General features: G+C 37.5%; 1 pseudogene; it reads right to left on the bottom strand.

Moving 5' to 3' along the window:
• Positions 1–6,790: 6,790 nt before the first annotated feature.
• Positions 6,791–25,570, bottom strand: LOC149566960 (putative beta-1,3-galactosyltransferase 8; annotated as a pseudogene).
• Between the last annotated feature and the right edge of the window lie 599 nt (positions 25,571–26,169).

Below are 26,169 nucleotides of genomic sequence, written 5' to 3'. Positions count from 1 at the left end.
ATCTCAAAAATCCATCACATTTGGTCTAAAAGTCTGTACATTTCATGCAGCGTGCAAACAATAGTAAAAATGACACGAAAATTGAATTTCTTTCTTTGCAACTTCTCCCAATCCATATATTAATGCCCTCCAGACCTAAAAAATGAGGTATATATATCTCCTATGTATATTTTAATGGTTTTAACCAATATTTTTATATTTATAATCCTTTTCCCCCTAAGTTACAAATTTGAGCAACTTTTACAACTTTCAACAATGCAACTTTGGACAAAAAGTGCAATTTTTACATTTTTCACTTGATTCCACTTCTAGGACTTGAAAAAGGTTCCAAAATACCTAAAACCAACTAAAAACAACTCAATCCTAGGATTTCTTGACCAAAAAAATTAAAAATCTCAAATTTTCCTAATGAGCAACTTTTGCTTATAAATTGCAAAAAGTGCCTTAAGCATACAAAATGGTGTCTTTCTTTGACAAGCATGGACTTCTCATCCAAGGGTTGTTTATTCTAGCCTAAGTAGTTTAAAAAAACATGAAAACCAAAATATAAACCAAGTTGCAAGAACCTATCAGCTTATCGGTTTCAAATTTGATATAACACCTAAATTGGAGGTTGATGTTTTTTCCTATTAGCATGCTGACAACTTTACCATGGTTTTCTATAATTCCATTAAATTATAGGAAATCTTGTGATGTATTTGAAGAGGCCCTTTGATACCTTTGTATGTCTCTATGAACTTTGTAAAAACCACTAGATTGGGATAGTATCTAAGATCATGGAGGGAACATTGCGTCTACTAATCCTATTTATCATTATGATGGTGTATATTAGCATGCATATCTTCAAATATTGTGTATTTTAGACTTGATGATCCCCTTGGTTATATCAATTGCGTCATATGAATAATCCACACCATTTTCCCATCAACTAGTCTCAAAACTCTAATTAGAGACTTGTACATTTGTACAATTCTTGTTCATATGAATAAAGATCTCACAAACTATATAAATATACCTTAAATGATTAGAAAACCTATCTCAACTTGCTCTATTAAAAAAAAATCATTGTTCCTTAGTGCTTTTTTGGATTTGGTCTTGTAATAAAAAATCTCCATATGGTCAAATTCAAAAATATTAAGAAACCATCAATATGGATTGTGGAAATTTCATGTATTCTTTTAATATTTATTTTCTCTTCTACAACCAAGGAGTTTGGAATGCAAAGAAATGGGTAGCAAACTTTGTCATTTTGGATAACATTCATTACTATCTATGAAGGAAGGTATCATATTGAACACACTTTTATGATTATAAATAAATTTTCTAATAGTTTGATCTCTCATCAATACATATTTAATTCATGGAATTTTATCAATGAATTCTAGCAAAAAGTGAAGAGAATGTTGTGCATATTAGATCCTAAAACTTATCTTCCATTAACCACATAATCTAATAAAGTGAAAAGTGTATGTATGTTTTGATATAGGCTTATGTAATGCATCTTAGATTTCATGAAAATTTGTGCCAAGATTATTTTTTAATCATGTAAGTCATTTTAGATGATATGATAACCTATCATATCCCACTCTTTATAGTGTTTAGCTAGTACATCTATTGCATCCTGAATTGCATCCCTCAACATTCTTTTCCAAAACATATCATGCAAGGGAGATTTAAACCCAAGACATGCAACTATAATTGCATCCATCATTTCTTTTCAATATAGAGACCTAACAAAATTATATGGTATACTAGAATTAAATAATATAAATAGTTTTTGTAGTTTACACATGAACATTAAGTTCCACTCTATACTCTAACGATAGGTGTGAACCAAGTTTAGTAAGAGGTGTGAACAAAACAATGTTTATGTCTCCTTTGTTAGGTCTATTTGATATACAAGAATGCAAACAAATTTGGAAAAGCTAGGACTTGACCAAATGACCCTAACAACTATTAAAACCTTCTAAGGATCACAAAAAGCCTATTTGCATTGAAAAACCACCAAAATTGCTTATTTTTGACCCATTGTAACAATTTGGCACTCTGACTTATAATGGCACCTAGAGCCCAATTGGCCTTACATTTTGGTCTTACTACAACATTCTTATTAATGTTCCAAATCCATAACTAGGACCACTATCCATTTGCCTTGGTGCCCTGCACCGGATTCCTTCAAGCAAAATGATGTAACCATCCCCTTTCTATTCTAACTGTGACTTAGGGATGAATTATTAACATGTATCATATGTAATTATGCATACTAATGCAGGGAATAGTCAAAGGATGTAGATGATTGGTGCAGAGTCCACAACCTTAATCCACCAAAGCCTTCTTAAGTGCCTAGTAGCACCCAACCCATTGCAAGATGCCAAACAAGGTTTCTAGCCTTTACTCAATGCTAACCTCTATCTCTTCAAGTGGCTTCCAATTCTCCAAGGTCTTACCCTCTCCCTAGGGTTCTTAGCAAACTTGGGCCAAAATAAGGCTTTAGGGACACTAGACCTCAACTAGGCCAAATAGTAAAAATTAGGAAAAATGCTTTCAGGGGTTCAAAAAAAGACTTTTTTTTTCATACTTAGTCCTATCCCATTTGAATTCATCCACTTTTAGGGTTCCCACACCACCAATAGACCTATTTACCAAATCTAGCCCTAGAAATCCTAGTAGGTCTATTTTTAATTTTCCAAGGTTAACTCCCAAAGTCCCCAAACAATGTGGCAAAAAAAAACCTTTTTGGATACCCTTTTCTAGACTCTTGAAGATTCCAAAGACTCATGGGCTGATCCTACTCCAGGATACCCAAACACCAACTAGATTCATAGTCCTAATAAGCCTAATTAGGTTGGCTTTCCAAGGAAAGTGTAAAGAGATGGAGTCATAGAATCAACACAACCACTTGGGACTCTTCCTCACCATGCCAAGAATCCATTCCACCCTTCACCTAGGTCATTACAACAAGTTTTAGAGTTTTACACCAATTTCTCTTCAAAACCAGGCTGAACACATGATGATGTTCAGCCTAGGGCCTACAAGGAAAAATAGTAAACCAACTTTTCTACCCCTAAAATTCTTCCATATGTAAGAATACACCCATAACCTACTTCCCACCAAATGGTATCAAGATCCAACCATTGGATTGCAAGTTAGAGGACCATAAGTGCAATCTAGTCAATTTACAAGCTTACCAAGGCAACCATCGGTAAAATGGCAATATCTTACACAAATGAATAGATCAAAACCTCAAAAAAAATGAAAATGAAAGATAATTAAAATATCTATCCAACCATATCAAATTTTACATGTGCCAATCTGTACACATCCATACAATAGTAAAACATAGGAAAATGGTAAAAAATCAGGTTTTTATTGCTTCAAAAGACATCAAATCCATACAACCATCACCCACTGAGGCCTGTACGGTCATATCATACATATATGATTCCATTCCAATAGTTATAACCACATTTAAAATGGTGGTTTTAAAACACACTTGGTTTCTCAACAAAATTATAGAGTTGTCAACATTTTTGCAATTTTGCTTGACAACTTTTGCAATTTTTAGCAAATTTCGACATCTTAACTCCTAGACACCTAAAACTTAACCCAATGACCCTAAGGACCTTTATAACCATCTAAGAAACATAAAATTCCTTTTTTCCTTGAAAAATCACCTATATTTCTCATTTTTGACCCCTTGGTTCAATTTGGCACTCTGGCTTATAATGACACCTAGAGTCCAATTGACCTTACATCTTGGGTCTTATTACATCATTTTGAAACCTTGTTCCTAATTAAAAAATAGGATGACACACATATATTTTCCTTGGTTCCTTGCACCAATGATCATCCAATTGGACAAGTTTGGAGTGCTTGGGTGCATGAAAATGCATTAAATTTGATGTCATAGGTATAATAGCGGGAGATCTGCCTAAAGGAGGCCATGGTTTTATGTAAAATAGTCAAATTAATCATCATAAAAATGGTGTAGGATCAACTAACAAGTCTTGAAAGTGATTTCTTAGTTAGATTTGAAGAGGCCCTAGTTTTTGGCCTTGTTTGGTGAGGGTTTCATAAAAAGCACATATAGAGAGTTGATGGATTCAATCCAATTGAAGAATCCTCACTTTAGGATCATATTAACATACTTTACTAAGTTGTATGGTTGGGGGATAATTATTCCATATAGTTCCTTTGTAAATGAAGGATTTTTTATGCCTAAAAAGTGGCCCATAGTGTAACATCAAATACTTGGTCCAAAAAAACCTTTCCTCATATTTTGATATGTTATAAAGAAGCCAAATAGGTATCCTAATATTTAATTTTTTTTTCTTTATGTTATGAAAAAATGTGGAGAAAAATGCAAGAGGACATCATTTGAGGGCTAATTGGGGCTTGTAGGCCTAGTAGGCTAGGATGATTGGTTTACCTTAGATATAGGCTCTTGGTATTTGGTAAACTAGTTATTTGAGATGTATTAGGGTATTCAAAACCATTATATTACTAAGAAGTCTTAGGATAGTTCATTTACCTAATTTGGGAAACTTAAGGTTGCATTCAAAAACCTTTGGGAAAACACATTGTTCGGAGTATTTTCTCATAGAACTTGGAAGGCTCCATCTTGCTCTACATCACTTTGCCTACACTTGTCTATAAAGAAGATATGTAATCATACCCTAAAGACTTGATTGCAAGTGTAGAAGAGATACAATATGTAATTGGCTCCTAGAGTTACATTACAAGTTGTAAGTTCAATACATGTTGATATGTAGTCAAGTCTTAAATACTTAACTATGATTGTGTTAAGAGGATGATATGTAATTAGGTCTTCAAGACTAGATTTTAGGGATGCAAGACTTAACCCTATGACATATGAAGATGCTTAAAGAGCTTGCAATCAATTCATAGAGACTTGAGTATAATACGTGCCTATCAACATAGAAGGATGACTTATTGGTTGGGTCTTAAGGCCTGCCAACCACTTAGGCACGAGAAAACTTGCAATCAAATTTTTGAGACCCAATTTCATTTTGTTAATGCATGTAACTTATGACTTGTAATTGATGTCAAGGACCTTGACTACATATGAGAACTACGAAAAACTATTCACATGTTGAGATTCAAATATCGACCTATACACTAGTAACTATGAGGATAATGCAAGGGCATTCAAAGACATAAAAAAATGGCCTAAGAGATGCAAGTGGTAGGGTACTAACAAGGTAGATCGGGAGAGTACAACCTACAAGAACAACCTGACAAGGTTTGACAACCCAAACAAGGCCCAAGACCCCACACTTGCACCTTGACAACAAATATTGCTTAATATAAAAATCCTACACCAAACATGGAACCAAGAACTTAGACTCAAGAAATGATGTTCTTACATCAAAATAGGCATATCGACTAGAATTAAAGACCCCAAACTGAGAAAAGGACATAGTTCCTTCATTAACCTCTTGGATTCCTAGTAGCTCAAGGAATGAGACTTAGGTCTAAAATTTGTACACTTAGCATGAAAATAAAAGACTAACACCAAGATTAGTTCCTATTTCTAATGTATTATTAGATTCCAAAGTGGAGAGATCCCATTAGCAAGAAAATTGTCAAAACCTACGGGGACAACATTTAGATACAAGGGCTAATTAGGCCACATTTACAAAGGAGGTACCATTTAAACATGTGCTAAAAACATGAGACCAATTGGAGATGTTGAGGAATGATCCAAATATGTTGATTACCAAGTTACAAACTATAATATGGAGTTTTGAGGCCTCAAAATGCTGGGACAATAGGTTTGTGTATTGATGAAATAATATGTGCATTCTTCAATTTACTTGCTTCATATGTTCTTTACTCTTTTCTATCCCCGCCTATATAATTCAAATTTCTACTACATGCAAAATACTTTCTAAGACTTCCAACTTGTTAAATGGGCTATCCCTTAGCAATTCCATGCTAGGGATCCTTCCCTAAGCTAGAGACTTATCTCTTAAGTTGCTCATTGCTCTATGGTAAGGTATGCCTTGACTTTTAGGCCAATTAGTGAATCATCCAAACACATTGTGACTTCCTATACCCTAGATAACACACCTAGGTCTAATGACCCTTATTGATGTAGAGCACACAGCCTACTTTTGCCACTTGGTTCTTAAACCTCTAAGGGTACCCAAACCCACTTCAGGGTGATGTCTTGGTTACTAGCCTTTGCCAAATGATGAACTTTACTTATCCAAGTGGACTCCACTCTCCTAAGGTCCTTCCTTTTTCCTATGGCTCTTGGCAAACTTGGATCAAAATATGGCTTTAGGGACACTTGCCCTCAACTAGGCCAATTAAGGCAAAACAAGTAAAAAGGTTTCAAGACTTCAAACTTTGACTTCATTCAACATTTCTAGGACTAAACCACTAGGATTCATGCACTTTCAGGGCCCCAAAACATTCAAAGGATCAATATCCCTAACTTAGGCCTAGAAATCCTAGTAGGTGTAAATTTAGTTTTCCTTGGCAAACTTCCAAACTTTCCAAAGGACAAGGCCAACTTAAAACCTTTTCAAATACCTTTTACCTATTTCTTGAAGACTCAATGAATTATCAATTATCTTTGGATTAAAATATTACACAAATGTAAAAAATGTTAGATTTTTAAGATAGATATCAATTTTAAACAACATATAAAATGACACTAGCTTTTTATGTAGAATTACCCATCTCAAATGAAAACAACAAATAAGTTCTACCCAAAAAACAAACACCTGAATTATCTAAACAAATTATTACATAAAATATACTATTTAGATGAAACCATGAATGATGATAATGTACCTAGATTGACATGCACGTCATCATCAACTTTAACATAGAAATCAACATCCCATTTAGCAAGTGCTATAGAGATGTAGATCTTGATCTTTGCTAAGAGCTGATAGTAGCCTTCAACATGTTCAAATCTAAGGAAATCATTATGCTCTGCATCTTCTTCTTCAATTGCATGATCCAAAATGCCACCTGGTGTAGCACTATGCCCAATCACAAACCTTATCACTATCCCCTTCTCCTCCTCTAACTTCTTCAGCTTTGCCCCTGCCATTCTCATTTCCCATTTCCCATTTTATTCATGGGCTTCAAACAAGACATAGTAATATTCAAATTAAAAAACTTACAATTGTTACAAGTGTTTTAATTGAGTATAGTTGTTGACCTTGTGGCATCCAAGTGTGTCAGACAAAATCACGTCGTTTTCTACTGCTAAAAGTAGTGTTGATTCCCACCACAAAAAAATTCTTTTTTGGAAAAAGATTTATTTTCTTTCTCCACTCCATTTATCTTCATTCCACTCGCAACTCTTTCTGCTCCTAATTCCATTTCCAGTAAAGATATCGTTTTGTCTAATGACCTGCATCACTCATGCCCCTTTATATTCTTCAAATGAATCTTAAAACTATCCATTACAATACCACTTATCCCAATAGATTTAGCTAATTTAAAATTCTCATACATTTATATATATATCTTAGATGATAACACATCAAAATTCAATCTAGCATTATAAGATGGGTTTTATAAGTTTATGATTCGAAAATAAATTTTTTTTGGAGTTTATCTAAAATAATTATAGATGACAAAACAAATAAAAGATAAAAGTATGTTAGTCATAATATCATTATTGGTAACAATGTTCGAAATGCAAAGAATTATTTGTTTGAGCTTCTAGCAATTAGCAAGCGGCTTACTGAATGACTTGATGAGTCTTGGAAACTTCTACCATTATATCCTCGCTTTTGCTAGTTTCAAGTTTCTAGTTCCATGCACACAATCATGACTTTACATCACAAAGCATTCACATTCTAAAAAATTTCATGTCCTTTCATTACATTTTGATCTAAAATTTTTTTTCTAAACTTTCACTTATTCAAATGACTAATTTGAAAATGGGTCCTATTTAATAATCTAATATAAATTCAAATAATGTATCTAGATTCTAAACAAATCAAAACATAAAATCTATGATTTAAACTTATCTCATCACTTACACATAATAACAATACCCACTTTTTCATGTGGCTAGTCTTGGGGGAGAGGTTGCAACATTGTATTTGGATCCAATTGATCACTCTTTCTCTCTCTCCCTCTCTCCCTATTTAATCTAATGAACCAACTGGATCTGCTCTACATTTTAATATCTCAAGTATTGCCTCGTGGTCTAACTTGAGAACTTTCCAAAGAATCTTATTATGTGGTTTACCACCATATTTTATCAAGTGGAAATTTGATGTGATAAAAAGTTCAAATAATGAAAAATATTCCTCTCTGTTTGCCAATCCTTGAATAACCACAAGTTAGAGTTCTTCATAGAATATCGTCTAAGCCATGTGTTGGTTACAACCACCGCACTAATATGGTATTCTAAACCTTCACCATCTATAACCAAGTGATCCAATTTTTGTTTGGCTTGGAAACAATGATACAAATAATAATATATCCCTACTTCATTGTCTTCAGGTGCAATAACAACAAAAACATGGCCTACAGTGACAAATGTACAAAATGCGGTCATTAATTCAAAAAATACTTAGGTAAAAGTTATAAAGTTACATATTGAAATTACAAAGATAAATATATATATAACTAGGTTGACCTAGATCAGAAAAGCAGTCAAAGTCAATGGATGAATCCATCTCTACCATTTCCAATGCTTTCGGGGGATGATAGGTGTCAATTGGGTCCAAAACTCATATATCCCATTTGTACACCCATTCAGTTGACTCACAGTCATCCCAATTTCCCTCTACACATGATGGACAATAGCATGCCATTTTTCGTATGTGGATACTCCATGAACCTGTATCAAAGCTTCTAAAAGAGTGCAACTCACTGGATCCTGTTAGTGTGCAACAATCCTCATATGGTGCAATGTTAGTATTATCTATCAACCAAAAAAATCTACAAACCGTAGACTCACCTTCCTTACCTGGACCCATTGTAGCGTTACACCACTGGATGATGGATTTTGCATCTGTCAATATTGCTCCATCTTTGTACTTTAGTTCTTAATGAGCTAAGGCTCTTTTGATGCATGTCCCTGCACCATCGTGCTCTCTCTTTCCATGACCAGCCTCTGTGAAATTCCACATATATTGAATTCTACACAATCTGTGCATCTTGCTCAACCAATAGAACATCCGTGCATTCTTGAATTGAGATGCGCAATTGTCTGACCAAATAATGTGTTGATGATATGTTATGCCCCTGTTAGCCAAATCTCCATAAAATAGTTGAAAACAACCATGTACAAACTCTTTAGAATGTGGTCAATCATTGCTGATGTAAAAATGGTACTCCCTCAAAATCTTCCTATTATCCTGTGTACTTGTAGGTGAATGCATGAATGTTATGTGAACAAATATGAAAACCTATTGAGAAGTATAATACTTTGTTTGCACCACAATTTGTGGTTATAGTGTGTAGTTCTTTGTGAAGTCTACAACCAAAACAATGGTATCCAATGGAAATGTATACTTGCACAACTTGAATTGCAAATTCAGCCATCAAGCTCTATGTGTATGCCTTGCATACTCACAAATAATATTTTCATGAAAAATATTCATGAACTCATACTAGAATCTTTTCAATGACTAAATCATATCTTTTATCCTATTTCCCATCTTTTGGAGCATATGTCACCATCTTAAATTTTTCATAACCTACTATTTTATTTCCAATTGCATGTGTACTATCCATATGTTCACAAGTTGATAAAAGTTGCAAAGAACCACAAAATAAGTATGTACCATCCAAGCATGATGTCTTGTAAAAGTGTTGGTTGTCCCCTATTTCACATAAAATGTTGGATATGAATTCTCTTGAAAATCTTGGTGGCTCATTCATGTCACAAACTTGCAAAATAAACTTAGAATGAAAAAACACACATATATGCCTAAAAACATCAAAATGGTTAGAAAATTTAATATGTATCCTACAACAACAAGTTGTGTGCGTGTGATATATCTTCACATAAAAAGGTTTACCCATCTAAAAAAATCTTTGACTTATTCATATTTGAGGATACATACCAATAAATTTTGCAAAAAATTGTGTCTAAGTTGAGTCCAAAAAATGTTTCACATGTGGGTTGCGATTTTGGCTACTAGTCCTCCTTCTTACAACATCTCTTTGATTAGGGGAAACAAGTGTGTTATTTTTCCAAAAATCTCCAATCAATGATTTCAAAGCTTCACTAATTTTTTTATCCTTTCACGGTAGTCTACCGCTAAATGTCCATAACTCATTTTTTGTTGGATCTTCCAATCTCTCATGCCTTAGCATGGCTATCCTTAGAGTACCTCTACCAATTTTTAATGTTTTTCTTGTCTTTCTCATGAGTCGAGCTTTCTTCATTTGGGTACTTACTATTGTTAATGTAAATACTTGTCTTGTGATATTACTATCTTTGGTGCGTGATTTATAATCCATTTTTTCATAAGCACTCTTTAGATTCTTTACAATACTTTTTCCTTTTGAATCATCCATCATTCTTAGCCCAAAAATCTTCATGGTAGGCCTAAATTTCAAATTCTTCATCATTTCAATAAATAATTGGCATTGACCTATAATATTTAATTCTTCAAAGAATAATCTCCACATACAATTAACTTTTTTTTGACAAGTACACTTGCTAATCTTATTAGGCATTGATTTCAAAATGTTAGTATCAATATCAATCAAATATTTTGGTCTTCTAAAACGAATTCTAGAAGGTGTTATAATCTTTTCCACTCTCTCAACATTTTGAACATCAACATAAGATTGAGTATTTTGCATATCTTGAACCAAAGATGATGTGCTTTGGCAATAAGATTCAAAAGATGGAATATCACCTACTTGATATCTTGATGGTGTGCCTTCAACATGACATGATGGAGTGTGGACATCATCGGATCTACAAATTAGCATCTCTTCAACATGAGAGGATGATATGACTCCAACATTGGAAGATGGTGTAGCTTCACAATTCAATTGTCTTCATGAGCGTAACAGTCTCATTCATTCTCTTTGTCTTTCCAATTCTTCCTCTTTGTTTCTTTGTATCAGTGGTTCTTGTTCCTCTTCAAAAGTCAATTCTTCATTATTGCTTTGCAATTTTCTTTGTTCACGTAGTAGTTTCATTTTATCTCTTTTATTTGCCAAATCTGCCTCCCTCTCTTCCTTTGTTTGAGTTTTTGATTTTTTCCTTAGCATGATGATGAATTCTATATGTCAAATTATTCAAACATTTGAATTACTTACAATTTTTAAATTACAAATCATTCAAATACATATAAAAATTACAATTATTTCAATGAATACACAATATATATCAAACAACTTGCTAAATTTCTAACCATTTCCAAATAACAATTCATTCAAACATATGAATTTCAATGAATTTATTATATATTAAACAACATGTCAAATTATAATCAAATTTGTCTCTATATATCAACAAACAATATTTAAAAAAGACTATAAGTTAACCTTTTCTATAGACAGAGTATTCAAAAAGCCTTCAAATAGCCTATCTAATGATTGAATTTGGTGTTTGCTAGCTTCAAAAAGTCTTCAAATAGTGTTTGCTAACTTCTAACAACTTGAAACCTATGTTTTCTATTGGAGCAATAGAATGCACAACAGACAAAAAGCAGAATATGGATCAAAAAGGACCCAAACTTACTTTATGACCATTTTTTGGTGATTTTAAATAGTGCCTATGTGAAAATAAATCTCTACCTATCCCACCATCCCCCATCCCCTACTCTCTCTCTCTCCCCCTACTCTCTCTCTCACTCTCTCTCCTCTCCCATCCTTATTCTCTCTCTCTCTCTCTCTCTCTCTCTCTCTCTCTCTCTCTCCCTCTCCCATTGCCTACTCCCTCTCTCTCTCTCTCTCTCTCTCTCTCCCATACCCTACTCTCTCACTCTCTATCCTCTCCCATCCCCTACTCTCTCTCTCTCTCGCTCTCTCTCTCCTCTCCCATCCCCTACTCTCTCTCTCTCTCTTGCTCTCTCTCCTCTCCCATCCCCTACTCTCTCTCGCTCTCCCTCTCCCACCACCTACACTCTCTCACCCTCTCTTCTCTCCCATCCTCTACTCTCTCTGTCTCACACACTCCCATCCCCCATCTCTCTCCCATTGCCTACTCTCTCTCTCTCTCCTCTCCCATCCCCTACTCCCTTTCTCCCTCTCTCCCTACTCTCTCTCCCCTCTCCCATCCCCTACTATCTGTCTCTCTCCCTCTCCCTCCCCCACTGCCTACTCTCTCTCTCTCCCATCCCTTACTCTCTCTCACCCTCTCTCCTCTCCCATCCCCTACTCTCTCTTGTTCTCCCTCTCCTAATCCCTTTCCCACCTCCTACTCTCTCTCTCTCTCATCCCCTACTCTCTCTCACTCTCTCTCTCGCTCTCCCTCTCCTACTCCCTCTCCCATCCCCTATTCTCTCTCTCTCTCTCACTCACACACTCTCATCCTCCTCCTCTCTCTTTCTCTAGCTCTCCCTCTCCCACTCCCTCTCCCACTGCCTACTCTCTCTCTCTCTCTCCCATACCCTACTCTCACTCTCACTCTCTCCCATCTCATTCTCTCTCTTTTCCACCCCCTACTCTCTCCCATTCCCTACTCTCTCTTACACACACTCCCATCCCCCCCTCTCTCTCTCTCCCTCTTCCACTCCCTCTCCCACCACTTACTCTCTCTCTCTCTCTCTCTCTCTCCCTCCCTCCCTCCCATCCGCTACTCTCTCTCTCTCTCTTAGGCTACTCTCTCTCTCCCCTCTCCCATCCCCTACTCTCTCTCTTTCACAAACACACACTCCCATACCCCCTCTCTCTCTCTCCTCTCCCATCCCCTACTCTCTAGATATCTCACATGCACTCCCATCCCCCCTCTCTCTCTTCCTCTCCCACTCCCTCTCCCACCACCTACTATCTCTCTCTCTCTCACTTTCTCTCTCCCCCTCTCTACTCTCTCTCTCTCCTATCCCCTACTCTCAATCTCTCTCTCCCATCCCCTACTCTCTCTCACACTCCCTCCCATCCCCTACTCCCACTCTCTCTCTCTCTCTCTCTCTCTCTCTCTCTCTCTCTCTCTCTCTCTCTCTCTCTCCCATCCCATTCTCTATCTCTACCACCCCTACTCTCTCTCAGACTCACACTCTCTCCCGTTCCCTACTCTCTCTCTTACACACACTCTCATCCCCCCTCTCTCTCCCTCTTCCACTCCCTCTCCCACCACCTACTCTCTCCCATTCGCTACTCTCTCTCTCTCTCTCTCTCGGGCTACTCTCTCTCCCCCTCTCCCATCCCCTACTCTCTCTCTTCCACAGACACACACTCCCATCCCCCATCTCTCTCTCCTCTCCCATCCCCTACTCTCTAGATCTCTCTCACACACTCCCATCCCCCCCTTTCTCCCTCTCCCACTCCCTCTCCCATTGCCTACTATCTCTCTCACTCTCTCTCTCTCCTTCTCTACTCTCTCTCTCTCTCTCTCTCCCATCCCCTACTCTCACTCTCTCTCTCCCATCCCCTACTCTCTCTCACACTCTATCCCATCCCATCCCCTACTCTCACTCTCTCTCCCATCCCATACTCTCTCTGCCACCCCCACTCTGTCTCACACTCTCACACTCTCTCCCATCCCCTACTCTCTCTCTCTTACACACATTTCCCCCCCTCTCTCTCTCCTACTCCCGCTTCCACTGCCTACTCTCTCTCCCCCATCCCCTACTCTCTCTCTCCCCTCTCCAAACCCCTACTCTCTCCCCCCATCCCCTACTCTCTCTCCCTCTCTACTCTCTCTCTCTCCCATCCCCTACTCTCACTCTCTTTCTCTCTCCCATCCCCTACTCTCTCTCTTACACACACTCCCATCCCCCCTCTCTCTCCCTCTCCCACTCCCTCTCCCATTGCCTACTCTCTCTCTCTCTCTCCCATCCCCTACTCCCTCTCTCTCTCTCTCCCTCTCTCCCCCCCTCTCCCATCCCCTACTCTCTCTCTTTCGCACACCCACACACTCCCATCCCCCCCCTCTCTCTCCTCTCCCATCCCCTACTCTCTAGATCTCTCTCACACACTCCCATCACCCCTCTCTCTCTCCCTCTCCCGCTCCCTCTCCCACCACCTTTTGTCTCTCTCTCTCACTCTTTCCCTCTCTACTCTCTCTCTCTCTCTCTCCCATCCCCTACTCTCACACACACACTCTCTCTCCCATACCCTACTCTCTTTTCCACCCCTACTCTATCTCACACTCTCACACTCTCTCCCATCCCCTACTCTCTCTCTTACACACACTCCCATCCCCACTCTCTCTCCCTCTCCCACTCTCTCTCCCACCACCTACTTTCTCTCTCTCATCCCTTACTCTCTCTATCTCTCTCTCCCCTCTTCCATCCCCTACTCTCTCTCTTTCACACACACACCCATCCCTCCCCTCTCTCTCCCCTCTCCCATCCCCTACTCTGTCTCTCACTTGCTTTCCCATCGCCTACTCTCTCTCTCTCACTCTCACTCTCTCTATCTCACTCACTCTCACTCTCTTCCTCTCTACTCTCTCTCTGCCACCCCCTACTCTCTCTCACATTTTCACACTCTCTCTCCCATCCCCTCTCTCTCTCTCTCTCACACACACACATTTCTATCCCCCCCTCTCTCTCCCTCTCCCACTCCCTCTCCCACTGCCTACTCTCTCTCCCATCCCCTACTCTCTCTCTCTCTCTCGGGCTACTCTCTCCCCCCCTCTCACATCCCCTACTCTCTCTCTTTCACACACACACACCCACACACTCCCAATCCCTCTCTCTCTCCTCTCCCATCTCCTACTCTCTCCCCTCTCCCATCCCCTACTCTCTCTCTCACTTGCACACTCTCATCCTCCTCCTCCTCTCTCTCTCTCTCTCTCTCTCTCTCTCTCTCTCTCTCTCTCTCTCCTCCCTCTCACACTCCCTCTCCCACCGCCTACTCTCTCTCTCTCCCATCCCCTACTCTCACTCAATCTCTCTCCCATCCCCTACTCTCTCTCTGCCACCCCCTACTCTCTCTCTCTTTCACACTCTCTCCCATCCCCTACTATCACTCTCTCTCTCCCATCCCACACTCTCTCTTTGCCACCCCCTACTCTCTCTCTCATCCCCTACTCTCTCTCTTACACACACTCTCATCCCCCTCTCCCTCTCTCTCCCTCTCTGACTCCCTCTCCCACTACCTACTCTCTCTCTCTTTCTCACTATCTCTCTCCCATCCCCTACTCTCTCTCTTTCACAGACACACACTCCCATCCCCCCTCTCTCTCTAGATCTCTCACACATACTCCCATCACCTCCTCTCTCTCCCTCTTCCACTCAATCTCCCACCACCTACTCTCTTCCTCTCTACTCTCTCTCTATGCCACCCCTATTCTCTCTCACACTCTCTCTCATGCCCTACTCTCTCTCTTACACACACTCCCATCCCCCCCTCTCTCCCTCTCCCACTGCCTACTCTCTCTCTCTCTCAAGCTACTCTCTCTCTCTCCCCTCTCCCATCCCCTACTCTCTCTCTTTCACACACACACACACACACACACTCCCATCCCCCCTTTCTCTCCCCTCTCCCATACCCTACTCTCTCTCTCTCTCTCACATGCACTCCCATCCTCCTCTCTCTCTTTCTCTCCCTCTCCCACTCCGTCTCCCACCACCTACTCTTTGTTTCTCTCCCCCATCCCATACTCTCTCTGCCACTCGTACTCTCTCTCTCTCTCATTTCCTCTCTCTCCCATCCCCTACTCTCTCCCCTGTCCTATCCTGCCACCCCTACTCTCTCTCACACTCTCACACTCTCTCCCATGCCCCACTCTCTCTCTCTCTCATACACTCCCATAATCCTCTTTCTCTCTCTCTCGGTCTCTCTCCCACTGCTACTCTCTCTCTGCCATCACCTACTCTCAATCTCTCTCTCTCTCTCCCATCCCGTACTCTCTCTGCCACCCCTACTCTCTCACACACACTTCCTCTCTCTCCCATCCCCTACTCTCAATCTCTCTCTCCCATCCCGTACTCTCTCTTTGCCACCCCTATTCTCTCTTACACTTCCTCTCTCTCCCATCTCGTACTCTCTCTGCCACTCGTACTCTCTCTCTCTCTCTCACTTCCTCTCTCTCCCATCCCCTACTTTCTCTCTCTCTCTCTCTCTCTCTCTCTCTCTCTCTCTCTCACACACACACACACACACACACACACACACACATCCCCCCCTCTCTCACTCTCTCTCTCACTCTCGCTCTACCTCTCTTCTTCTTTCTTTATGCACTATTTAGGTCTCAAAAGTGCATGCACACTAAAGTACACATGTGGTATTAAGACTCAAATTTAAAAAGCTCTAAATAGCATGTGTGCACTATAGGGCACACACGCCATTCAAACCTTTGCATCCTACCAAGCCTACAACTTAGTTTTTCCTTGGGGATCAAACCCAAAGGTTTGGAGTTTGTAAACTGGCCTGAGATGTGTTTTGCTGCAAACATACAAAAAATGATTGATTTTTCTTGTGTACTCTCCTTCAAGATTCCTCGTGGTTGAGCATCAATAAGATTAGGTTACATTACATTGTAGGTCTCTGTGTTAGCTATATAACCATATAATTTTTTTTATTTGGACTATTTCAAGCCTTTCATCTATAATTTCTTTTGAATGTATGTCAATTTTTGTCAAAAACCAACATGTACTAATTGGGCTATAGATTTTAGCTCATTCATTGAATTTTGCAACAACTTAGTTTTTTAGAAACTGGACTCCATTCTACACACTTTGAAAAAAAGAAGTTTTCATTTTAGATTAGTTTTCAATCATTTCTAGGGGGAGCACACAAATATTTCATGTTTTTGGGATGTGTCTAGTTAAAAAATTTATTAAAAAAATAAACATTATAAAATTACCCAAAAAATTTAGGATAAACTACATAGTGTTAAGTAGCTTTTGACTAGATCGATTAAAGAATTTCAAAAAAAAGTTAAAATTTTAGAGGGGCCACACTTTGTACTGTGTTATGTTTTTTTGGAATAAACAGTACCACTTTCTGTAGCCCCCTTTTTTGAGGACCTAAAACTAAACCATTTTGAAAAAAAATTAGTAGTTTAGAAACTAGATACAAAGGACTACTACTTTTTCTTTTGTCATATCTTAAAATTTTGAGCGCAACTATCTTCAGATTCTTGTTGAAGTTTAGAAATTGTTGATTTCAAAAAAAAGGTGTCTACTTATACCCCCCTTTTGGCACCACAACTTGGTGCACTTACCCAACTCACCTTAGGGTTCAAGGAACAAACCCACAAATCCTTTCATCTGTAAGTGTATTTACCTTATATTTTGACCATGACTCATCCTCATGGTGAGTTTGTGGGTCTTGTGCCATATCCTACAAAATCAACACCAATGTCACTTCATTTTGTGGATGTCAATTCACTCACGCATTCATTTCTTTTGTCTTCATCCAGAGTGTGTTCCATAATCAAAAGTTTTAGGAGATACCAATCCAAGAAAGATTCCTTAAATCTCATAGGCCTCTATTACTCAACAAAAATCCATACAAATGGTCTTATTTTTGTCCCTTCAATTTTCTTAATTGTAGTTTCTTGTTCCCCCATCATCAATCCTCATTATGGGATTGAGATTTGCAAAATTTCCTCCATGCCAAGTCTTGAATTGGTTGGCACCGACTTCTCCATCACAAACCTTATGCTTGATTTTCTCTCACCTAGTTGAAGACCCACACTATTGTCATTGAAAAATGTACATGTTTATTCTATACCTATTCTTAACCTTATAAAATATTCCCTCCTAGAAAAATCTCCACAAATTGTTTGAGCAATTTATGTCAAAACTCAAACATCTGGACCATGCATTATTTCTTGGTTACCCCATGAAATGGGTGTTGTTGGTTCTTTCAAGTGAGGGCAAAGGATGAATCCATGCTTCCAGGATGCTCCAATCAAAACACTTCCTTTGTGAAAAGAAATTCATTAAAAAGGATGAAAATCGACTATGCCTAAAAGTGTATTGAGTGTTGGAATGATTACACTTCCCACCCCTTGTTTAATGTTTGAATGTGACACACATCACAACATTAATTAATCACCCCCTTATTATCTCTTCCTTTGAAATTTGTTCCTCAAATTTATGTGGGTTTAGAACTTGACAATTTTCAATCCTACACACCTCTATAGTTTAAATCCCAATTGAACGTTTGATCTGCTTCATTGTTACCCTCTCTTTTGAAGTGTGTGATTTTGAAATCCTCTAGTGAATTCATCTCTTGGCTAATGTTGTTGATATATTTTTGGAGATACTCACTTCTAATGAGCCTTTGATGATAACCTTAATAATTATAAGGGAATCTCCCTCCACATGTAGTTTTGACACCACAAATTGCCAGCAAGGTTGCCTTTGCTTCTACAACATTATTGGTACCTTCCTATAACCTTTTTCCCCCAAGTGCAATAAGGTCACCAATTTTATCTTTGATGATAAAACCTACCCCTAAGAGTCTGGGATTCCCTTTCAAAGCTTGATCAACATTACAATTCCACCCCCCTTCAAGTGGCCTTTCCCATGTCATTAATTTCCTAGGAATATAAGTGCTATCAACCTCACTAATTTACAAGATGGATTTTAATACTTGACCAGACCATTTGTAATCTTTGATCAACACAAGTGAACAAGGTAGAGTTCTTGTCTGATATTGAGGTTGCAACACTAGTGGTTTCCTGGATTGCTTGGCTGATCCTCAGTAGAAGTCTTTCCAAAGTTTATATTTTTTCTTGGAAGATTATTTGATTGTAGTCTTTTCAGATTCTACAAACCACTATTGAAGGACTTAAATTCCATGCATAATGTAACATGGATTTCTCCGGTGCTAAAGGCCAAGAGTGAACAAGTTGCTTCAGGTTGTGTTGCAGTGGGTCATGCTAGTCAAGTTTAGATTGATGCATTGGCCAATAGGCTTGGGTCATTTTGTATGAAAAATTAAATGGTCTACATTTTCTTCTACTTCTTCACATAGGACACACTTTAAAGGCCCCATAATACCCAATCTCCAATGCCTTTCTTTTGTAAGTATTCATCCTCTAAAGGAGAACCATGTAAAAGATCCCTCCTTTGGCAAATGTTCTTTTCCCCAAAAAAGGTGAGTAGGATAATCATGTAACTCAACTACATTTTCTAAAAGAATATACCCAATATTTACTGAATAAGATCCATTCTTATTTGCAACCCATATAATTTTGTCAGATTTTCTGCTCCACATTATTGGTCATGATTAAAAAAGATTTTGGAGTCTAACTTGAAGTTGTTCAAGTACATTTAATTTATGAATTTTTTTTATGATCTAAACCTCCTTGAAAAATCATCTCAAATTTTAATGTAGCAAACCAACTTATTGCCCCAATTTGTTTTACACCATTTTTTTACTTGAGTCCAATCTATAGTTTCAGAAATGTTTCCATAATCACTCTAAGAGTCCTCCTAGAAGGAGGAAAATTCACCATGTCCTACTTTCCATGATAAATGGTCTATTATTACATGTCTACAAGAGATCATAAAATTCTAGATGGCTGAACCTTTAGGAGGATTTTTGATTGTCAGTATCCACTCAACATTATTTGAATCTAAGTACTTAGATTTAAAAATACTCACCGATAACTATGAAGGTTAAGTGCATATGTTCCAAATTAGTTTAGATCCTAAAGCTTCATTCAACAAGTTCCATTTTCTAAAACTCGAGCCACCAAATTTTTTACTAGTGCAAACTTTATCCCATGCTAGGAGGGGAAGTTTATCTTGTTCCTGTGCTCCATTCTAGAAGAACCTCCTAATTTTTTGTTCAATTTGATGTAAGATTTTTTTTGGATTTTAAAACATAGCATGGAGTAAATAGGAATGGTCGAGGTAACCCATTTCAATAATAGAGTCCTACTAGCTGATAACAACCATCTACATTTCTAGCTATCCATTGTGTCAAAATGGTTGCTAACTAAATTTTTCCACATAGAGGATTTACTTTCTCCAACAAAAAAGGGATCTCCAAGGTAATTTCTTAGTAATTTACCTAGTTTAATGCCAAGAACAGTGCCAATTCCCCTTTTCTTATCCCCTAAGGTATGGAAGAAGAAGGCCACTGATTTGTGCCCATTTATCTTTTCCCCTAAAATTTGTTGTATGATTTAAGAGTTTGTCTCATTATTGTAGCCCCCTGAGTGATGAGATAATGAATATAAGTGTTTTACCTATAAATTGAAGATTTTTAATATTATCCACATTTAGTGCAACTTTAATACCTTTCCAGCTCCAAACACTTCTCTTGTAAGGGATATAAAAATCCCTAGGGCTTTTGCCATTATGGTGAACAAGAAGGGAGATAAAGGGTCCCTTTTTCAGATACCTTTAGAACCTTAAAAGAATCCCTTGGGGTTTCCATTGATTAAAATTGATAATCATGGAGTGTTGATACAAGATTCAATTCACCCAATCCATGTTGAAACCAAACCCGATTTTTGCAAAACTGTAATAAAAAAGCCTCTATTAACCTCATGATAAGCCCTTTTCAAAATTGAAAGGACATCTATCCAAATTGATTTCCTCCTTAAAAACAAGGATAATTGGGAAATGATCTAAGCCTTTTATTGATAGAATGTATGTTGAGAGATCCCAAGGCATATTTTCATAGTTACCCACTATGAAGAATCTATCCTTCTTTTTAGTAGTGTTGGAAAAAACACATCTTCTATTGGTCCATGTGAAATCCCCTTATTGAAATTGGATTTTAGTCATGTTATTATTGGAGACAAAGTCTTGGAAGCTTCTTAGTTTTGAGCTCTCCAAACCCGAGCCCGCCAATTTGTCTATCAGACATAAGATAGAATAGAAGTCTCCATCCACGATCAAATAATTATCCTAAAACTAAAGAAGAGTTTGCAAAATTTTCTCCCAAAGCACTTGCAACTCATTTTTGCTAATAGGTTCATACATATTAAGAAGATGAAAACTACCATTTATTTGTTTTGAGAGAACCCAAGATAACTTCAAAGAATCTCCCAAAGCCAACAAGTTGATGTCTACAACATACTGATTCCAAAGCATGCTCAATCTCTCTAAGGCACCATATCCATCAACAAATGAATACTTCCAACAACTAAAGTGCTTGCTAAAACCTATAACATTCGATCCATTGAGTTTAGATTCTTGTATGAGAAAGACTTTTGGTCGTGTTTGATGAAGGGATTGCTTGATGAAATGAATTTTTTTAGGAGCATTACAACCCCTAGCATTCCACAAGAAAATCTTTGTTGTCCTCAGGATAAGGAGTTATACTCCTTTCTCGATCTAAGTTTGGTTTTCCCTACAACATATCTAGCTTCCTTAGTTTAGATTTAACATTTTTTCCACCCCTCTTACCTTTCTCCCCACCCCCCCCACATTTGATTTTATGTGGAGAAGTTTGGTTAATCTGCCTTTTTTCTTCCACATTCACGATTGCTCACAAGCTAAGGAAACCTCTTGTTCCTAGTCATAATCTTCTGAGATGAGTTCATTAACCTCACTATCACTCACCATCTTGTCTATATTTGAGTTAAAGGCATCCTCTAAATTCCTCCTAGGAGAAAATATTTGGGTGTTTGAAATAAAACTTATCATGTTCCCTAACATTGGACTTGAACTGTGAACCTGATTGTCCTAGAAGCTATAAAATTCATCAGACAATTTTATGGATATGATTTGGCATTGATCTTGAGAAATGTCCACCAAGCTTTGGAAATGTGTGTTTGCAAACAAATCTACCTCTGCCCAGCAATACCCTTGTTGACTATCTTGGGATTCTACAGTTTCTAAACACCTGAGATTCTCCTTTGAAATCCACTTTGAATGGGCTTATTACATGGTATCCCCATTTATTCCATCTTTTGCACATAGAAGGATTCCTACATGCTACCATGTGCAAAGGGAACTTTCCCTATAGAAAAATATATCTCACATCCAATGATCATAATTTCAAAATTTTGGAAATTATGACTGTTATCCCAACATCCAGTGCTTTGCTAATCATTGGGGGCATGTTCAGGCTTTTACATCCCATCTTTCTTCTTGGAGAGGGAGAGACATTTGTCTAAAGAAAGAGGGGTCTTCTACCCAAAGTAAGACCACTTTTTGCATGGTAGTATTTTGAAGGGTTTCACATTCTATACCTTTACCTTTCCTAGTGTTAACTATTGGTCTCTCATCTGCCAAATGAACGTCACCATTATAATACTTGCATGAGTGAAGGACATATTCAATTTCAATTAGATGCTTCTAAATATTTGCATTTTTTATAAGCTCAATCATTTTAGGTAGAGGATGAGCAACCAACCATTAAATGCATAGCCTTGCATACATATTGTAGTCCTCAGATTCTACTAACTGGTCCATTATTACAAAGGTTCCCAACTTATTCCCAATCACTCTAAGTGTGACTTCACTCCAATAATTATGTGGAAGGTTGTAAAGCCTTATCCAAATTGGTACAACATCCATGTCTCCAATTTTGGGATTACACTTAGGGGTCCAATATTTAATGTAAAACCCTTTACCCTTCATCGGGTATGACTCGTTCTCAAGAATCCTAGCTTTGTTTGAGGGAAATTTACAAATTACTAAGTAAAACCCATTAGGAAGGGTTTTGATTATGTATACATCCCCCTATTAAATAGTAACCTTGATGCAAGGAGGGATCTGAATAGCTAGGGCCAACGACTCACCTAACTATCCAACCATCTCGCTGAGTAAACACAATGAAAACAAACAATATAGAGAATAACAACAAGGGGAGAGAGAGAGAGAGAGAGAGAGAGAGAGAGAGAGAGAGAGAGAGAGAGAGAGAGTAAACGCTTATATTGATTCATCCAATTATTAGCATACATGCCTAGGTGTAAGGCCTTCTAGGTTATGACCATATATAAAATACAACTTCAAGATCCACGATCTAGCTTCCAATTAACTTTTGTAGCAACATCTTCTTTGAACTCCTAAGTCCTTCCTAACCTATACCAAATACATCTACTTATACTTGCCAAAATGAATAACTAGAAGATTCTAGATCAATACATAATAGAAAGGTTGATCTTAAAAAATTTTGCACACATCCCAAGACAAGATCATATCATTAAATTTATGACCCAAACTAAATACATAAGTCAACTCAAACTAAAAACCAATCACAGAAAAAATTGGTCAAAGAGGGAACCAAACATCATCAAATGTTAGGTTCACTTGGTACATGAAGGAACACTTGATCAATGTTGGAACTTGGTCAATACTAGAACTTGGTTAACACTAAAACTCAGTTAACACTAGAACTCATTTAACACTGAAACTTGGTAGAATGAACCAAAAAGAGTAGGATAGAAAGGCAACCCAAGATGCTCCTGCATCAAACAATCGAGGTTGAAAGAAATGATTCTTTTGAATCATTGAGATATCACAACCTGAGTTGAATCCAAATTAGATTGAGAAATCCATGTAGAATCTTCAACTGGTTTGTTCTTCCACTTCACCAAATATTCATAGCAATCTTTTCCTCTTGTGATTTTACCAACTCTCTAATCCAATATCTATTCAACCTCTTCAATCTACTTCTTAGGATAATCATCTAATACAACAACTTCATCATCTCATTCATGATACTTATACGAATAAACAACAGTGAATATGAGAAGTATATCCATGTCATCAAGTAACTCAACTTTATAAGCATTACCACTGCCAAACTTCCTCAAGATCTTACAACGTCCAAACTTCTTCATTTTTATCTTACTGTATGTTCCAATAGGAAATCTTCCTCTCTTCAAATGAACCATCACCTCATTACCAACTTCAAAAACATGATGTCTCCTAGACTTGTCAACATTCTCCTTATACTTCTGATTTCTTTGTTCCAACCTCAACTTCATGTCCGCATGTAAAGACTTCATAAAATTAGCAAATTCTTCCCCTTCAACACTTCTCTTCTCTTCACCAGAAACATCCCTTAAATATGATATTCCTCTAGGCTGCATTCCAGTGACAATCTCAAGAGGTTTTTTTTCCTCTACTCCTATTTATAGAATTATTATATGCAAACTCAACTAGTGCCAATACTATGTCTCAATTACTTAGCTTATCTCCAACTACGCATATCAACAAATTATCCAAGTTTATATTCACAATCTCTATTTGTCCATCAATCTGTGGATGAAATGTGGAGCTAAAATTCAACTCAATATCCATCTTCTTCCACAAAGTCCTCCAAAAATAACCAATAAACTTACTGTCTCTATCAGAAATAATACATTTTGGTAATCCATGCAATCTAACAATCTATTTGAAGAAAATCTCAGCAATATTCACATCATCTAAAGTCTTCTTACATGTTATGAAATGTGTCATCTTAAAAAAATCCAAAACACCAAATATGGAATCATACCATCTTGTTTTCTTAGGTAATCCAAGAACAAAATCCATACTGATGTCACTCCAAGGTTTCTTAGGAACATAAATAGGTGTATACAATCTAGTTTTCTGACTTACTCCTTTTGCAACTTGAAAAATTCCAAAACTCCTTGCAAAATTTTGAATATCCTTATCCATATGTAGCCAATAATACTCATCCTTAAGAAAACTCAATGTCTCATTGATTCCAAAATGTCTACCCAAACCACCACAATACTTTCCCTTAATTAAATTATCTCTCATAGAACTTCTTGGTATACACAACTGAATTCCTCTGAAAAACATACATTCTTGAATGAAATATTCATCAAACTTACTTATTTGACTTGATAGATTTGGTGCTTTGCACTCTCTCCATGCCTTAGAAAAATTAGGGTAAGTATCATACAATTCTTTCATTTCATCAAAACCAAGGGCTTCAACCTTCATCTCGATCAACAAAGAACGTCTTTTGCTCAATGCATCTGCAAATCAGTTAGTGACTCCACTCTTATGTTTTATCATAAATGTGAAACTCTACAAGTACTCAACCCACTTCATATGTCTTTGGTTCAACTTATGTTGACTTCCCAAGTACTATAAAGCTTTATGACGAGTATATGATACAAACTCCTTAAGAATCAAATAATGTATCCACTTCTTCAAGGCTTGAACAATAGCATAAAAATCTTGATCATACACAAAATACTTCCTTTTAGCATCATTCAACTTCTCACTAAAGGAGACAATAGGTTTACCTTCTTGACTCAAGACAACTCCTATTGCCCTACCACTTGCATCACATTCAACTTGAAATACCTTATTAAAATCAGGAAAAGCTAATATAGGTAACTCAACAACTTTTTGTTTTAAAGTCTCAAAAATCTTATCAACCCCATATGTCCACTTAAAATCCTTTTTATCTCCTCTCATTGTCTTAGTCATAGCATTACAAACAAAAATGAAATTCTTTATAAACTAGCCAAACCATGAAATGATCTTACCTCACCCGCATTCTCAAATGTAGGCCATTCCAATTTTTCTTTAACTTTCTCAGGATCCATTCTCATACCATTGGCTGAAATCACAAATCCCAAATACATGATCTCCTCTTGCATAAAGGAACACCTTTTCCAATTAATCAATAGCTTCTCCTCTTTCATTCTCTACAATACTTGTCTAGCATGCTCAACATGTTCTTCCTTATTCTTACTCGATATCAAAATATTATCCAAATAAACAATCACAAACTTACCCAAAATCGCTTTAAGACTTCATTCATCAACCTCATGAAAGTACTAGGTGCATTATTCAAACCAAAAGGCATAACCAATCATTCATACAAACCATCTTTTGTCTTGAAAGCAGTCTTCCATTCATCACCTTCTCTAATTTTTATATGATGATAACCACTCTTCGAATCAATCTTGGTAAAATACTTTGCTCCACTCAAATAATCCATTATGTCATCCATCCTCGACATAGGAAACCTACATTTCACTCTGATCTTGTTAATAGCTTTGGAATCAAGACACACTCTCCATTCTCCATTCTTCTTAGGTGTTAATATAATAGGTAGAGGACATGGACTCAAACTTTCTCTAATCAAACCTTTTTGTAGCAATTGTTGCACTTGTTTGTTAAGTTCTTCATTCTCTATAGG

The sequence above is a fragment of the Cupressus sempervirens genome, chromosome 3 (assembly GCF_028749045.1).
Source record: "Cupressus sempervirens isolate cs-2001-9-10 chromosome 3, ASM2874904v1, whole genome shotgun sequence".
Classification (NCBI taxonomy): Eukaryota; Viridiplantae; Streptophyta; class Pinopsida; order Cupressales; family Cupressaceae; genus Cupressus; species Cupressus sempervirens.
This window is presented reverse-complemented; position numbering and strand designations above follow the sequence as displayed.